Source organism: Cibotium barometz, chromosome 48 (genome assembly GCF_041138505.1).
Source record: "Cibotium barometz isolate CiBa-2024 chromosome 48, ASM4113850v1, whole genome shotgun sequence".
Lineage (NCBI taxonomy): Eukaryota > Viridiplantae > Streptophyta > Polypodiopsida > Cyatheales > Cibotiaceae > Cibotium > Cibotium barometz.
In genome coordinates, this window is record NC_141093.1 from 43,790,010 (window position 1) to 43,808,354 (window position 18,345).

General features: G+C 43.6%; 1 pseudogene across 1 annotated transcript in view; it reads left to right on the forward strand.

The window, feature by feature from the left end:
- The window catches only part of LOC147611194 (uncharacterized), a 77,510-nt pseudogene that overhangs the window by 17,264 nt on the left and 41,901 nt on the right, over window positions 1-18,345 (forward strand). Inside the window, exon 3 of the transcript XR_015263977.1 lies at window positions 18,023-18,150. The product of XR_015263977.1 is annotated as an uncharacterized LOC147611194 (transcript). The remainder of the gene's footprint in view (window positions 1-18,022; window positions 18,151-18,345) is intronic.

Here is an 18,345-nt window from a genome sequence, read left to right on the forward strand (position 1 = left end):
TTAGCACTAATTTATAAGTGAGTGTGTACACACTTCATAAAGTTTTGGGTGACCAAAACTCACTTATAAATTATGACTAGCATGGTGTTCACACACACTGATGTCCCGAGGTGGACAAAACCCAATGTCCACCGTCGAGATCTTAGCCCTTTGTACAAAGGGAGTAACCAGCCATGTGTCATTTCTAGCTTGCTCCACAAAGCACCTACTTGCTACTTAGAGTGGACAACTCACCACCTCACTCTTCCCTCTCTCTCTAGAAGAAGGCGCCTCCTTCATGAGGGCTTTTGGGCTGTATTTTCTGCACTTTCTTCTTCCCAACTCCATATCCAAGCTTGCTAAGGTGTTTCCCAAGCTTCCAAGAGTGTTTCCGGGTGCTAATCACTCTCCTACACACTCCCAATGACTGAAATTCAGCAAAACAGCTCTCTTTCTAGTTGTAATTTTTGGTCTTTTTGCTGAAATCCCTTATTTCAGCCCTCCTTTCTTAAGTTGAACCATAGAGGAAGCTTTCCTAGGATTCTTGAAGACTTTTGTCGCGAAGAATTGTGACAAATCGAAGATTTCAGCACTCCAAACATTTCCATCGCGAAGACTTCCGCTGTCATCGACTCTACTTGCAATTGGTGCTTTTATGCTTAAATATGGAAGCAAGTAACATGAGCGAGGAACCGGATTCCAAGATCACATACCTTGTGTTGTGTTCTCTTGTCCTACGTGCTTTCTTGCAGATTGTTGCTACCATATTTTGGTGGAACAATAGAGAGCAGATGGTAGGGAACATGGGCACTTCAGAGGGTAGTGTGAGTTGCAAGTCTACACCGACAACCACTTGTTTGCAATACTGTATTCATATGCATTGGTATGGAAATTTGGTCATAAATGCCCATGACACTATGTACTTAATTCTCCCAAGATCAATATACTGTATTTTAGGGAGGAGCCGGCCGTTCCGGCTCATTGTGTGTCTCTTGTCAATTCAGCAAATTACTTCTTGTATTGAGCATGTGTCCATCAAATCTTAGTGTATTAAATTGTATTGATTAGCATTGTGTTCAACCAAGTTATAGAGACCATGCTTTCGAGGACAAAGAGAGGGCTTTGTGAAAGATGTAAAGAGTGGTGTGAAGGCTGAAAATATACAGCCCAGGGAAGTCTCTCAAAAAAAGCACAAGTTTAGTCTCACTCTTGAGCAAAGGGAGCAATATGCCAAGGAGGGTAAATGCTTCTCATGTGGTAGCAAAGATCACATGTTTCGTGAGTGTCCTAAACGTAAGAGTAAGGATAATGAGAAGCAACAAAAGGCAAATGTGCAAGCCATTCCCGATGTGCAAGGGAATACAGGAAATGAAGACAGAGAAGATGGTTTACAAAGCTTGGGGAGGGCTCAAGGATCAGCCCGCACTCTTTATGTTTGATGATTGTGCCACAAATAACTTCATTTCGCTGGAGATGGCATTTGCGTTGAACGTTGATGTAGGAGACATGGGACTCCATATTGAGTTGGAGGCCGCTTTTGTGGGCAAGTAAGTGTAAGTGATCCTTTTCTTTGGAAAATTGTTCATACACGTCCAGGGGTATCTTGATCATGAGAAATTCTTGGTTGCACTGTTGCAGGGATGTGATGTATTGCTAGGAAAGGCGTGGCATCATTGCAAAGAGCATCGCAAGGAGTATAAAACCAACAGGGTTAATTTTATGCATAGGGGCCGCATGCATGTTATTGATGTTGACCAAGAAGGAAACTCTATCCCAGTTGTATCTCATTTTAAAATTAATTAAGCAATGAAAAAGAGTTTTTTTGCATACTTAGTTTTTGTACGAGAAAATATTTTAAAAACGATGATGTACAGGTAGACACTCTTACGAGTGAGAGGTTGAAATTTTTAGATGCATAGAAAGATTGTTTTGCAGATGCATTGCCAGGAGAGTTACCTTTTGAGAGACTCGAGGATCACCGCATTGATTTGGTGCCGGGTAGCTCCCCACCAAATAAACCCACATATAGCGTAAGCATAGCACAACAAGAGGAGATTATGAAACAGGTGACGGAGCTATTGGACTGAGGTTATTGCTCACCGCTCTTGCTCATGCAGGAGGAGGATGGTTTCTTCGCTATGTGTATGGATTACTGGGCTTTAAATAAGCTTACTATCAAGAGCCGGGTTCCAATCTGGCGCATAGATGACATCCTTGATAGGCTTGATGGGTCCACATGTTTCAACGGTATTTACCTTAAGAGTGGTATCGCCAGGTGCATGTGGCACCACAAGATGTACACAAAATGGCATTCAGGATGTCATTTGGGTTATATGAGTTTCTGGTTATGCCGTTTGGTCTCACAAATGCTTTGGCCACGTTGAGTAGAATGATGGATCACATTTTTTGTGAGCATCGAAAATTCACAGGTGTGTTTTTCGATGATATCTTGGTATTTTCCAAGAATGAGCATGAACACCACCAGCATTTGGTCATTGTGTTTGAAGAGCTTTGTAACCACAAGCTCTTCTTCAGTGCGAAAAAGAGTGAATTTTTTCTTTTTGAGATTCACTGTTTGGGACACATTGTATCAAAAGATGGCGTCACGATGGATAATGCAAAGATTGAAGCCATTCGGAATTGGTATCTTCCGTACATGAAGTATGATGCTTTTTGGGTTTATGCTCATATTATAGGCGTTTTATTAGGCACTTTGCATGGATTGCTTTGCCATTGCATGAGCTCACTAAGAAGAAGGCAGTCTTCAAATGGACAGTTGATGATGAGGAGGCTTTCTTTTGCCTTAAGGATGCCATTATGAGTGGGCGTGTTAGCCATCCTAGACTTGCAGAAACCTTCCTATGTGCAGTGTGATGCATCTGGAAGTTGCATTGGGAGTGTCCTAAATCAAGGAGGACATGTTGTAGCTTATGAAAGCCGTTGTTTGCATGATGCAAAGCTTTCTTTGGGCATCTATGAGGAGATATTGGCTGCAATTCATGCCTTAACTATTTGGAGAAATTACCTTCTTGGAGCTGATTTTATGGTCAAGACAGATCAACAAAGCCTAGGATACTTCTTGACGCAAACAAAGCGTATGAGGATGACAAACTTCTTGTCTATGTTTTAATTTCAGATCATGTACCATATAGATGTTGATTGTGGGCATATATGGATTGATTTAGTGGTTGGACATACACATGCCTCTTATGTGATTAAAGAGGGGTATCTCATGAAGGATAACTGTCTATGTGTTGTATCAAACGTGAGGCAAAAGGCCATTGATGAGTGCCATGCTCCTCTCTATGTAGAACATAGAGGTATCATATCTACTACGGGCATGATTGAGCACTATTTCTTTTGGCCAAGCATGCGCAAGGATATTGAGGCTTATGTACGTGCATGTATCACATGCGAGAAGGTCAAGTTTGACAGGCAAAAGGTTCGAGGTTTGCTTCAGCCTATTCCCTCGCAGTTGCAATGGACTTTATCATGGATTTGCCTGGTACTCAACAAGGCAATGATGGTATTTGGACCATTGTTGACATGTTTAGCAAGTAGGCACACTTCTCGCTGGTCAGAAAGACCATTAAGCCTAAGTATGTGGTCAAGATATTTGTTACACAAGTGTTTAAACACAATGTTATGCCTAAGTCCATTGTGGGAGATAGAGATCCTAGGACTATATGTCTCTTTTGGAGAGCTTGTTTGACAATATGGGCACTAAGCTAGACTTCTTGTCGGCTTTTCACCCCCAAATAGATGGGCAAAGTGAGGCTGCAAATTTAGCTGTGTTGGATCTCCTCAAATGCTTTGTTGCAGATCAGGAAACAACTTGGGAGAAGTATCTACCGTTGGTAGAGTTCGCATACAACAACACAATACATGTCTCCACGGGAAAGGCCCGGTTTGATATTGTTTATGGCAAAGTGATATTGCTACCCATTCTATGCATTAAGAATGAGATCTTTGCAGCTGATGAGCATGTTAGAGATCTTTATGCTGCCTTTGCACAAGTGCGGACAGCCCATTGCTCGTTCATAGGATATGCATAAGAGGGCTGTCGATGTCACATGCACACCCTTCAGGTTGCACGGTGACATGGTGACATCATCATCATCATCAACAACACATAATCATAACCATCAGCATAAGCATCCCAGTCAACCAGCATTCATCCACTCAGCAGCAGGTCGTGGAGTATCAACCAATCGGCCAACATTTAATACTGATTCAAGCATTATTTGTCCAATTAGCATCTAGTCGGCAACATACTTCTGGCCGACCAGCACCAAGGATTCATATATAAGCAGCGCTAATTATTCAACATAAAGTCATTCCATCATCTAGTTCAATCATTAGATCTTGAGGTCGACATCAGCATCAACATCATAGATCTGTTCACAGAACTCATCTCAGTCGCAATCATTTGCATCATTAATATAGTTGCATTGCATTCATCTAAATTCATCTCCACCTTAATTAAGTTAATTAAGGTTGTGATTACTACGATCAACCGCATCATGTAACATTGGTATCAGAGCATGCAAGGTAACCAACCTTAGTGCAAGTCAGAGCATATAGTATCTTCAGAACATGAGAATATTGTGCTTCGCTACCCCGGACTAGCTAGAACGCATGGCCATTCTAGTAAGCCACTCCAACCCAACCTTCATCTGCATTGGGTCGGCTTCCGTCTTCACCTGTGCTAGCGTTTGCTTTGGCCAGATGATTTCCATTCATTCAGTAGTTGCTTCCGCTCAGATAAATGCAGTATTAAATATTTTACAAGTGATCATCATAGGCTTTAGCCTATATTTGCATTAGTAACCCTTCATTTGCATTTGCATAGCATGTAGGGTTGCATCAGTGTGTAGGTCATTTTAGACCCGCATCTCATTCAATCATGCATCAATCCTTTGCATCAGTGTGTAGGTCATTTTAGACCCGCATCTCATTCAGTCATGCATCAATCCTTTGCATTCGCAAGGTAGACAAGACCATCCTTGGTTGTCTGGAAGTCTGACATCCATCATCAAAGGGGAAAGTGGAGTTTTGTGCATCGCTCGGCAATAGGAAGTTCTCTTCAACATCGCCATTAGTTAGCGCATGTTCCGGTAGATAAATGGGTCTTGCGTATGTTAGCAGGAAGGGGCTTCAACATTTGCCTTAGGAGGTACGGAGTTTCATGCTTTCTAGAGATGATGTGTGAAAAGTTTCAAAAGGCCAGTCAGTGGTGTTTTGAGTTTTCCAAGCAGTTTTAGGTGGCATCACTAGACAAGTTTCCGCAGTTTAGGACTCTCGATTAAGGTATTCCTCAGTTGTTCTTGCATAAGCCTCAATCCTTGCAAAAGAAGAAGTACGGGGTCAGTGGCGTCAGTGGAGTTGGAATTAGTTGCCAGAATCAAAGTGTTGCAAGGTCTCCACCTTAGCAACAAGTTTAGCAGAAGGGAATGTCACATGCACACCCTTCGGGTTGCACGATGACAAGCTGGCATCATCATCAGCAGTTGCAGATCATCATAACCATCAGCATAGGATCCCAGTCTGCCAACATCTATCCACTCAGTAGCAAGTCGTGGAGGAAACTTCAACCAATCGGCCAACATTTAATGCTGATTTAAGCATTATTTGTCCAATTAGCATTTGGCCGACATCCTACTTTTGGCCGACCAGCAGTAGGGATTCATATATAAGCAGCGTTGATTATTTAGCATAAAGTCATTCCATCATCAAGTTCATTTATTAGATCTTGAGGTTGACATCAACATGAAGTCAACATTAGGATCATAGATCTGTTCACATATCACATCTCAGTTGTAATCATTTGCATCATTAATATAGTTGCATTGCATTCATCTAAATTCATCTCTAGATTAATTAAGTTAATTAGGGCATCATTATCATCATCATTATCATCATGAGCCGCACATCATCATAACCGTCAGCATAAGGATCCAATGCCATCATTTGGCCGCCTAAACGGTCTTCCCCTTTTTCGTGCCAAGGTACGGGAGGCCAGGGAGCTTCCAGTCACCTGTACCGAGACAGGACTCGCGTCACCTACGGGGGGCCAAGCCTTGTGTCACCCGAAGTGTGGCCAAGACGTGGAACTCACTGTGAGGGATCCCAGTTTAGGCTTCCCACTGAGCCAGTTCGGAGCTTGGGAAGACTTGCTGTTTATAGGTTTTAGGAACAGGAGATATATCCTTTGCATAATGCATGTGCACGCATCACTGCTTTTTCGAAACTGACTAATTTTGCGTGACTTGTTTTCGTGTGACTGCCTGTTATGGCATGTCCAGTTCATGGGCAGGGGATGCCCACTTGTGAACTGTGCGAATGCCTTGTATTTGACATGGTTTGTGCAATGTGAACAAGTGGTAAGTATTCATTTAAACCTTTGTTTATTTCTCTAAGACTTTATAAGCTTAGCAGTTCACATTCTTTTAAGTTGGTGGGCACCGGCCATTGGCTAGTGCCCGGGGCCCAAGGACCAAAGTATGGCCTGTCCAAGCCTTGGGCACCTTCTTAACCCATTAAAACCCATTCATGGGACTCTCTAATGAGGGGCACCTTATAGAGGTGCCCACCTTCATTAAAGGGACATGTGACATGCCCTATAGACATTGGACCCCTTCCCACCTTCTCTCCCATGATTGGTCTCTCTCCTCCTATCTCTCATTTGGTAGTTGGCACTTCATTCCAAACCTCTCCATCCGCAAGTCGATTTTCTCACAGGTGTTCCCCTACTGCTGTACCTGAGTGTGCCTGTAAGTACCTGCTATAGCTGCCTGCCCCTGCTGTACCTGACTGTGTACCTGCAAGTACCTGCTGTAGCCGCCTACACCCTTCTGTACCTGAGTGTGTAACTGCTGTAGCTGCCTACACCCTGCTGTACCTGACTGTGTACCTGCTGAAACCCTAACTGTATCTGCAAGTACAGGCTGAACCCTAACTGCACCTGCAAGTACAGGCTGAAACCCTAATTGTACTTGCAAGTACATGCTGAAAACCCTACTGCACCAACAAGAAACCCTACTGTACATGCAAGTACCTGCTGAATATCATCCTACATCTACAGTACCAGATGTACGTGCTGTGAACCAGCACCAAGTGTACTTGTTTGAGTACCTGTTGACATGGCATACCAGTACCTTTTTGTGTACTTGTACTTGTTTGCATACTTGTACCTGTTTGTGTACTCGTACCAAGAAGGCTTGAGCCACGGTCTTTGCGAGGGTGTGAGCTAGGCTCTAGTACAAGAGTGCTTGTTTGTGCGTGGTCTCGGAAGTGTATGAGACTGGTGGCCAGTCTATTTAGACTCATTCAATAAGTCCAACAATGACAAACTACTCCGACACACTTTTGTTTGGGTAACCTGTCTTCATACTTGCATTGCATTGGATTATTTGGTTGGCAAGCCCTTGGAATTGTGTATAGATTTAAATACTCCAATAATATACTTCAGTATTGAGGGGGGGTCGGGTCGTTCCTTGAATGTGAATAAAGAAATACCGAAAGGGGTGCCAAGCTTTGGGGCCAAGAGGTGTCGTTGTTTTTGTGTAGGAGCACTCTAGCTCCCTTTTGTTTGTCTTCTTTGTTGATTTATAGCTGTGTTTGGGCGACTGTTAGTCTACCGCACTTTGGTTTCTACTAAAGGCCAGTTTCAGCGTATGTTGAGGACTATGTGGTAAAGTGTCATTAATGTCAAGTGAATAAGGCTGAACGCCTTAGGGCTAGTGCTATGTTACATCCTCTAGAGATCCGAGGAGGTAAATGGGAGTTTATTTCCATGGACTTCATTGTAGGTTTGCCACGGATGAGGAGAGGGCATGATGTTTTCTGGGTGGTGCCAGGTGGTAGACGGATTGATGAAGATGGCATGGTTTTTACCTATGAAAGTGATAGTGAAGGCAACCGATCTGGCACAACAATTTGTTTGGACTGCCTTCTGATATAGTAGTGACAAGGACTTGAATTGTTCTGGACATTTTTGGCGGCTAGTTTTCGAGAGATTTGAGACTACGGTGAGTTTCTCTAATTATCCATGGTTTGATGGGCAAACAACGAGGGTGAATTAGGTTTTGGAGGATATGCTTCGTGCATACGCTCCAAGAGACCATCAAATTGACGGAAGACACGATTTTTACTAGCAATAGTGATAGTGAAGGCAATCGAATTGGCGCAACAGTTTGTTGATGAGCTTTTTAGGTTGTATGGACTGCCTTTTGATATAGTTAGTGATAGGAACTCGAAGTTTTTTGGACATTTCTAGCAGCTAGTTTTCCAGAGATTAGAGACTAGAGACTGCATTGAGTATGAGCTCCTTTGGTCATTCTCAGTCTGATGGGTAAACAAAGAGAGTGAATCAGGTGTTGGAGGATATGCTTCGTGCGTATGTCCGATGGTTGAGTTTTCCTATAACAATGCTAAGCATGTAACTACTAGTTATAGTCCGTTTATGTTGATGTTCGGTGTCACATGCAATCTGCACTGTAGTGCATGGTGACAAACTGGCTCATCATCATGAGTGCAACATTGTAACAGTATTAGTTCCACTCAGGATGATATTTGTCGTACGCCGTGACCCCATTGTAATCCTCAGTCCAGGATAAGTCAGGCACGAGCTATGTAGGTCATTCTCAGCCATAGCAAGTCAATCATTCAGTCTAAGTTCCTTAACCCACTTAAAGAGACGCATTCATTCATATACAGTCAGTAGAAACCTTAGGATTTGCATCAGAAAGCATTCTGCACATTGCACATCATTCATCCATTGCATCTAGACCATGGCAAACACCCCAGATATCATCTAGTATTTATCAGGATATTTACTAGGATTTTTTTGGTATTTTTTCCATCATTTTCATCATTTTATACATCATTTAGGCATTTATGGTGGACATGAGCAGTCGGCCAGCTCAGTAGCTAGCCGACTGGCTCATGGTGTCCATCCATATAAATAGAGTACTTGCATATTCAGCCATTCATTCATCATATTCAGCAAAGGAGCATTCAAGCGCTTGTCATCCTCAGCACCAGGAGCATAAGCGATTGCAGTTTCAGCCATCTTCTCTCGGCGTTTTCCTCCTACAGCAATAGGTGCATCAACGCATGAGCATTCAGCCATCTTGTATCAGTAAAACGCATCAGTTCAGCATTCAGCCTACAGTCCACCTTGTGTTTTTTGCATCCATACAGTTTTCAGCATTCATCATCTCATCGTCTTGCTCCAGCGACTTGGTGAAGGTAAAACGGAGCATTCATAGTCATTTTCAGTATTCATACTCAGTCTAGAACAGTCCCAAACAGCCCCTCTCAGCCTCAGCTTTGCATCCCCTTCTCATTCCATTGGGAAGAGTGCATAGGCCCGAGATTGGACATCTTTGGTGCTTCTACAGCAGTGTACAGTTCAGCCCAACACTTGGTCTTCAGAGGTCTTGCGTTTGGCTTATCGTCAGTCACACCGTCAGTCTCTTTAAAGATACTAAAGCAAATATTATCTCGGTACCGGGATAGGGGCCCTTCAATGGGTAATTCGGGACCCCATACGGTGTACAGTTCTCATCTCTCTCTCTCATATCTCTTAAAAGTTTCTTAAAGTGGATTGCTAAACTCATGAAACTCAAGATACAGAAGACGGTGTGAGCATTTGTGTGACAGGATCCTCCAATACGAATACTTCCGCTGCATGTTACATTCGGATATCAACTAGATCTTCAGTAACAGTTGGATTTAAGGATATTCAAATTGATGCGGCCAGAGATTTCTTAGCAGATATGCAGGAAATGCCAGTCCGTGGGTATCAAAAGTGCACAAGATCATGCACGATTTTATGCTGATAGGCAACATTCACCGAGAGAGTGCTAGTTTATTTGAGAGTGCCCAATAGCGTAGTGACGTTACGTACGGGGAAGGTTGAGAAATTATCCCCTAGGTACTGTGGACCTTACAAGATCTTGAAAAGGATGTTGGAGGAGAATGACTCAAACATAAGAGCCTTAGCCAAGGAAGTGCAGAGGAGATAGAGAAGAGTGAGAGTGAGAGAGAGAGAGAGAACTCACACAATGCTCAAGAATATCTTGAATGTCTTATTGAGGCTCAAGGGAGACCTCGTATTTATAGTAATACAAGGGTATGGGCGGGCGCCCAACTTATGGTGCGCCCGGCGGACCAAATACAAAGAATGCCTTTACAAGGCCCAAATGAGGGCCAAATGTACAAGTAAATATATGGCCGCGAAGCTCTCGACAAGAGCTACGCGATGATCAAGGTCTGGAGGCGAAACTGGGACTTTATACCCAACAACTGTAGCATCCCAATGTGCTTTGCCCGGGTTGGACATAAAACGACTGACTACTCCCACTGAATGAGCAATGTCTGGCCGTGTAGCAACCATAGCATACATAAGAGATCCACAAGCAGAAGCATAAGGGATCCCACGCATAGTATTGGCTGCATCATCATCTTTTGGGCAATCATCCTTGGATAGTTTAACATAGGGCTGCAATGGAGCACCCAAAGGCTTAGAATCAGCCATGTTAAATCTATCAAGGACTTTCTGGATATACTTCTCCTGTGAGAGGAAAAGCAACTTCTGTGCTCTGTCCCGTCTAATCCGAAGACCCAAAATATGTTCAGCTGAACCCAAGTCCTTCATAGCAAAAGCTGACTTCAGCTGGTCCTTAAGAGCTTCCAAAATGCTCTTATTCTTCCCTGCAAGAAGCATGTCATCAACATACAGCACAAGTATCACTGGGCTGCCATCTGCATCAGTTTTAGTATACAAGCAATGATCTGCATGGCTACGATTAAACTTTTGGTTAAGCATGAAAGCATCAAACTTTTTGTACCACTGCCTCGGGGCTTGTTTCAGCCCATAGAGACTGCGCTTCAGCTTACAAACCAGATGTTCTTTGCCAGGAATGACAAAGCCTTCAGGCTGCTTCATATACAGCTCTTCATCTAAATCACCATGTAAGAAAGCTGTCTTTACATCCATCTGATACAGTTCTAAATCCAAAACAGTAGTGAGAGCAAACAAAACACGAAGGGTGGTCATTTTGACCACAGGAGAGAAGACCTCCTGAAAATCAATACCTTCCTTCTGAGCATAGCCCTTAGCAACAAGGCGGGCTTTATACTTAGGCTGGCCGTCAACTGTCTTGACTTTGTACACCCATTTGTTAGGAATAGCCTTCCTTCCTTTGGGCAACTCAACCAAGTCCCAAGTGTCATTTGCATGTAGAGACTTAATCTCCTCCTGCATAGCATGCTCCCACTTGTTTCGGAGTTCACAAGACTTAGCCTCTTTGAAAGTAAGAGGCTCACCCTCATCTGTAAGCAAAACATGTTGCAAAGAGGGATCAAAACGCTGAGGTTCCCTCCGAAAGCGAGTAGACCTCCGTACCCAATGATCATTGGCTGGTTGGGGGTCAATATCGGGAGGAATCATAATTTCAGCATCAAAAGGCTGCGGGTTTTCACGAACAGCCTGATTTTCAGCATATAGGGGTTGCTGCCCTACACCTCCAGGAGCATGAAGCGGCTGTCCAACCTCTTCTGGCTCAAATATCACGGACTCATTATCTTCAGCCCTTTGTGAAGCATCCTGGGGCTCATTTTCAGCATCAATGGGTGGCTGCCCTTGCTGAAATTTGACCTTTTTCTGATCACCATGAGAGGCACAAACATTACGGAGCAGCTTTGCCTCATAAAATACAACATCCCGGCTGCGAACCACTTTGTTGGTTGATGGCAACCACACACGGTAGCCCATCTCACCTTCATCACCGTAGCCAACGAAGGTGCCCTTCTCGGACTTAGCATCAAGCTTGTTCCGGTCTTCCTTGCGGATATGCACATATGCATCACAACCAAAGATGCGTAAGTGGGCATATGAGGACGGTTTGCCAGACCAAACCTCCTCAGGGATTCCACCTTTCAAAGCTGTGTGTGGAGATCGATTGCAAACATGAACTGCAGTTTTCAAGGCTTCTCCCCAAAAATCCTGAGAGAGATTAGCTGTGGACAGCATGCATCGAATTCTTTCACACAGTGTACGATTATACCTTTCAGCCACACCATTTGAAGAGGGACTATAGGGGGGTGTAAGTTCCCTCTTAATGCCATTATCATCACAAAACTTCTGAAATTTAGTACTAACAAACTCACCCCCATTGTCAGTGCGTAAGCATTTAATCTTCACTCCTGTTTGAGTATGAACAAATGCATAAAACTTTTGAAATGCAGCAAAAGCATCATCCTTAGATTTCAACAAAGTGATCCATACTTTTCGTGAGTGATCATCCACAAAAGACACAAAGTACTTTGAACCACCTTTAGATTTAATGGGCATGCTGCATATGTCAGAGTGGACCAAGTCCAACTTTTCAGCCTTGCGAGAGGCACGAGAGGAGTAAGAACTCCTATTCTGTTTCCCATACAAGCAATCATTACAAAAATCAAGCTTGCTTCCTTTTGCATCAAATTTGTTCAAAGAGGACAAAATGGAGAGACCCTTTTGGCTCATGTGGCCAAGTCTCTTATGCCAAAGCTCCATGTGGGAGCGTACCTCTGCAAAAGCAATAAACTTACCAGACAAAGCCTGACCATGAAGGCTATATAATGTTCCTTTCTTGCATCCTTTTGAAATCAGCCTTGTGCCTTTGGTCAATTTCCATGTGCCATTTCCAAATATGGCCGTGTATCCCAAGGCATCAAGCTGGCCCACAGACAAGAGACTGGTTTTCAAACCAGGAACATACCTCACATTTGGCAGCACAAACTCACTACCATCCTGCAAAGTCAAATTCACGGTGCCCATACCTTCAATATTGCAAGCATGATCATTCCCCAAGAACACCTTTCCTCGGGAGCCTGCAGTGAAAGTTGCAAAACACTCCTTGATAGGAGTTACATGAAAAGAGGCACCCGTGTCAATAATCCAAGTCTGTGAAAGCACATCAGATTCATACATCAAGGCATGAATAACATCTGGTTCTGTGACATGCAAGTTATGAACATCAAGTGCATTAGCAGAAAAAACACATAGCACATCATCTGAGTCAGACAGTTCCTCTATGACAACACCAGAGGCCACATTGGCCTTGCTCTTGTCCTTTTCAAACTCTTCTGCTTTGCTGGAATTACTCTCTTTTTCCTTCTTTTTGTCATTTGAATGACTGGATTTCTTCTTCCGGTCTTGCTCCATCTTGTAAAATTTGCAATCTGGCTTCTTGTGGCCTTTACGACCACACTGGTAGCATGTAACATCAGACTGCTGGCCCTTGCTCTTGCTTCTACCCTTTGAATTGGTAGTAGTATTTCCCCGCTTGGTCGTCCTTCCTCGTGAGACATTTGCTGAACCGCTAGTCTCTGAGGTCTTCCTCCGGATATCTTCATTGAGAATAGCACCCCTGACTCCATCAAAAGTTAGGTTGGGATTTGTCCCAAGTGACACCACAAGTGTTTCCCAAGAGTCAGGCAAAGTAGTGAGCAAAAAGATAGCTTTCAACTTATCATCAAAAGCAGGCAATCCAGAATCCTGCATCTGATTAAGCACCCCTGTGAAAGTAGTAATATGCTCTACTGCATTCTTAGAATCATCAAGTTGCATATTCATGAGTTTCCTGATGAGATGTACCTGGTTCACTGGCGTGGTGATCTCATAGGTGCTTCTCAGCTTCTCCCAAACGGCATAGGCTGTTGTCAGCCCTTTGAGGTCTACAAGAACCTCATCAGCAACAGCCATCTGGAGATAGGCAACGGCCTTTCTGTTCAGGATTCCCCATTCATCATCTGTCATAGCAGCGGGTTTGAACTGCTCAAGTGCAGTATCACATTCCCGCAGATAGAGGATATTCTGAATCCTCACCTTCCAAAGATCAAACCCAGTGCCTGCAAACTTCTTAATCTCTAGTAGACCCTTAAGATCACTTGTAGACGCCATGACTTATCAAACTGACACTTCAGAAAGTAAGTAATAGCAAGATGTTATGTACCAGATATGGGTTGACTTGTAGGATGCTCGTAGATTGATGAAACAACTTCAAGTGAAGGTGACGTCGGAAGAGAATCACCAGATGTCGATGTAAACTCGCCGAGGGGCAGAAAGTTGCTGTCTTTGGTGTTGCTCGAAGATCCCGTCTGCTGGAGGGCCGTGAGGCAAAGATGGCTGCTGCTAGTGGCCGTGGGACTGCTGGCTGCAGCCCGGACTGCTGCTGGTGGTCGTGGGGCTGCTGGCTGCAGCCCTAGCTGCTGCTGGTAGTCGTGGGGCTGCTGGCAGCAGCGTTGGCTGCTGCTGGTAGTCGTGGGGCTGCTGGCTGCAGCCCTAGCTGCTGCTGATGGCAGCCGTACAGCAGGCAGAGAACAAGACCACAGAAAACGCTGCTGTTTACAGCAGCGCAGCACCAAAAACGCAGCACAGAAACGCAGCAATGGAGTGCAAAAAAAAACGCAGCACAAGGGGCAGCAAGGGATAGAAGAAACGCAGCACAAGGGAGCAGCAGAGGGAGAGAAAAAAACGCAGCACAAGGGGGCAGCAGAGGGAGAGAATAAAAAAAAACGCAGCACTCTAGAAAGAAAAACGCACCATCTTGATGATAAAAAGGGAGGTGTTTGACGATCCCGTAGTCAAGTGGTGGAAGACACCTCTAACTCCATAGCTTCTGCATACAGCTTCCCTCCATAGCTCTGATACCAGTTGTTGGAGGAGAATGACTCAAACACAAGAGCCTTAGCCAAGGAAGTGCAGAGGAGATAGAGAAGAGTGAGAGTGAGAGAGAGAGAGAGAACTCACACAATGCTCAAGAATATCTTGAATGTCTTATTGAGGCTCAAGGGAGACCTCGTATTTATAGTAATACAAGGGTATGGGCGGGCGCCCAACTTATGGGGCGCCCGGCGGACCAAATACAAAGAATGCCTTTACAAGGCCCAAATGAGGGCCAAATGTACAAGTAAATATATGGCCGCGAAGCTCTCGACAAGAGCTACGCGATGATCAAGGTCTGGAGGCGAAACTGGGACTTTATACCCAACAAAGGATTGGTGGGGTTGCTTATAGAGTAGAGTTGCTTTTGAATGTGGGTTTATCCAGTCTTTTACGTCAGTCAATTTGGGAGCTGAGGATAACCTTGTTACCCCTTAGGAACTTGTTGAGGGTGAGAACTTGTGCTATACATGAACATGAAAGGATTATATATTTCAGGGAAAGACAACTGAGGAACAAGTTGATCCTTGAGTATGAGCTTAAGTGGAAAGATAGAGCGGAGGACGAGTCGACTAGGTAGTCGGCAGCTAGTTTGAGTAAGCGCTTCCCTAATTTCTTTTAAGAGTAAATGTTTGAAGAGGGGAAGAATGTTATGTATGTGGACATGAACTAATGCAACAGGGTTAGAGGGCCTTGAGATTAGGGATTAACAAGTTGATACTCGGCTAGGGTTCTTGGATTTATAAAACAAGCTTAATGGCCTTTTACAACGAGTTAGTTATTTTTGGCACATTTATCACTATATAAGTGAGAGTTTGGGTTATTGTGAGACATAGTTGTGCGGATGTACCACTGGCTTGGACCAGGAGAGCAGACATGTTCATGCCACGCACATGGCGAGTATGTAGGTTGGCGTGTCAAAGGGCTATGGGTAGGCTTTAGTGGTTTGGGGTGTGGGAGTTAGGCACGGGCCTATGGGATTGTGTAGGAAGCCCTAGCCTTGGCTTGGGAGAGATTGGTGAATGCTGATTGCGGTTGGGAGGTGAGCTAGCTGCTACCACATGATTTGGTTGATGACTAACCTACGTTTCAACTATGTTAAGGGGATTCAAGGAAGGACTTTATAGAGTCCACATGCAATTAAGGGGATGCTGTCAATCATTCCAAGATCGGTTTGATTTCTGTCATCAAGCTTAGTAGGAGGGGATGTCACGTGCATAGCATATGGACATGCTTAATACCCAATCTAGGTTGTGATTAGGAATGTTTTGGGGCAGTAAACAGCCCAGTTAAAAGCTAGATATTTTACCCAAGGCAATCAAGAGGAGCTGGAGGGCTTTTCCAAGCCGTTTCACATTATATTTCATTTTATACTTGTCCAGTGCTGGTCGACAGCTGGCCAATTGTATATAGGTGTATTTAGGGAGCCTCAAAAAAGGCTAGTTCATTCCCTTCTGTAATCATTTTATCCTAGGTTTGTGGGACAGGTCATACGCATAAGTGATACCTTTTTGAGGCCATGTTGGCTAGGATCTATGTACATATTGATACATGTATATAGAAAACATTGTCACAACAACATCTCTCTCTTCTCTCTATTAATATCTGCCTTTTGCATAGTTCTTATTACTTAATACAGATGATTCTTTCGCATGCAACAGCTTTGGCACATGTCTGTACAGGTCCACACTTTGCACCGCATCGTACAATCCATACCACTTGTACTACACCGTTGTATTACAATTGTAAGGCATGTTTTTGCCTTGCACTAGCTGATTTACTATTTGTACCGCTTGTACTGATTGATTTATTGTATGTACTGGCTGTTGTGGTTGAATTTCTGATTGTACTGGCTGATTTGCTGATTGTACTAGTTGATTTACTCTGATTTTACTTTGGGTTGGGTATGAATGTGCATTTACATGGGTTTTTACTTTGGATAAACTTGTGGGTATTTATGCTATTTGTAAAGACACAGCCTTGCATTTGGGGAAGATCAGTACCTCCACAGGTGTTCCAATTTTATACATAAGGGTATGGTGCCTTGGTTACATGTCACAGGCCCAAGTATATTTGTAATCTAGCCTTTCTTTAGTGCGGGAGAAGAACAGGCCCCTAGGCTTCTACAAAGTGAAATTCACCTTGGTAATCAAATATTCCAAGGGGAGGCATGTGTGGGGTTGATCCATTCCAACCCGAGCGTGGTGTTGCTTGTGCATATCTCTTTTACAGTTTTGTGGTTTAAATTTCGTAACAAATGTGGCTGTGTTTATCCACAAGTGTTTAAGTTGGATTAATAGTTAAGTCTGTAACCCCCTTGCTTGAGAATTAGGCAACCTATTGGCTATTTCCTCAACAAACTGGTTGGTGTGCTCATATTTGGTTTTGGGAAGTGTTTTGATTGCATGTGGAGCATATCGTAGTCCAACTACTTCTCAACCTCAGGCCTTCAAGACCCACCCAAAAGCTTTCACTTTGTAATAAAATTAGGATTGCAATCAAGGAACTCAGACACCAAATGGAGAAGCTTGGGAATTCTCCCTTCATCATCCACTTGTTAGGCACTGATCTCCAAGTCAATTCACCCACAAATGAAAAGGCCCTCTAGAGATAGAGAAAGGAATGAAGACATAAAAATCCTATGGCTCATTTAGAATTTCCATTATTTTAGGAAGCATAAATAAGTTCCGAGCAAACCAGTTTATGAAACACGTCTCATGATTAGCGAAAAGAAAGGGTGCTAGAACACTAACCAACCAGTAGCTAGTTAAACATTCGACAATGGTTGACAAAGCCCCCCCCCCCCCTCCCCCCCCCTCCCCACACACACACACACACACACACCGGGGGGGTGGGGGGGGGGGAGCGTGCACACACTCTTAAAAACATGCCAATCCCTTCCCTCAATTCCTCTGCAATAGGAGATGAATGCACTAATGGCCACAGATGCTTGAGACATCATGATGGTGTGAGAAGTATGTAATTCACACGTGTAACCATTTCAAGTTTGAAACTGCTAATTAGACTAGGGCTTTCAGAGTCATGTGTATTTTAGCTGTCTATTTTCTAAGAGCCAATAGTAACAGTGATCATTTTGTCAAGTCTTCACATTCCTTATGTGTCATTCCGGACCTTTGCACCAAACTTAGGCATCATGATGGTGTAGGAATATGTAAATTCACATGTAACCATTTCAAGTTTGAAACTACAAATTAGACCAGGGCTTTCAGAGTTATGTGTATTTTTAGCCATATTGGCCTTATAGCTGGTAATTAAAATGATTATTTTGTCAATCCTTCACATTCCTATGTTTCCATGATACAACAGATTTGTGTATGGTGCTGGAATCACATAATGGAAATGGCAGAGAAGGACAGCACTGAAGGGCGTTGTCCTGCATGCAGGACACCATATGACAAGGAGAAGATAGTGTCTACTGCAGTCAGTTGTGACAGGTATAGCTTTTATGAACAGCTAGTCTTTTGCCTAATATTCCTTGCTTGCAAGTCTTATCACAATATTTACAAAGCCTTGCTGCTATCTTTACTTGTGATCCTGCTCTTTTACTCCTGTGTAATGTAAACACTTTTTGGTGTGTTGAAGTTTGCCTATGTCCTGATTGTAGGATTGATTTTGCTAGTTTTAATGTT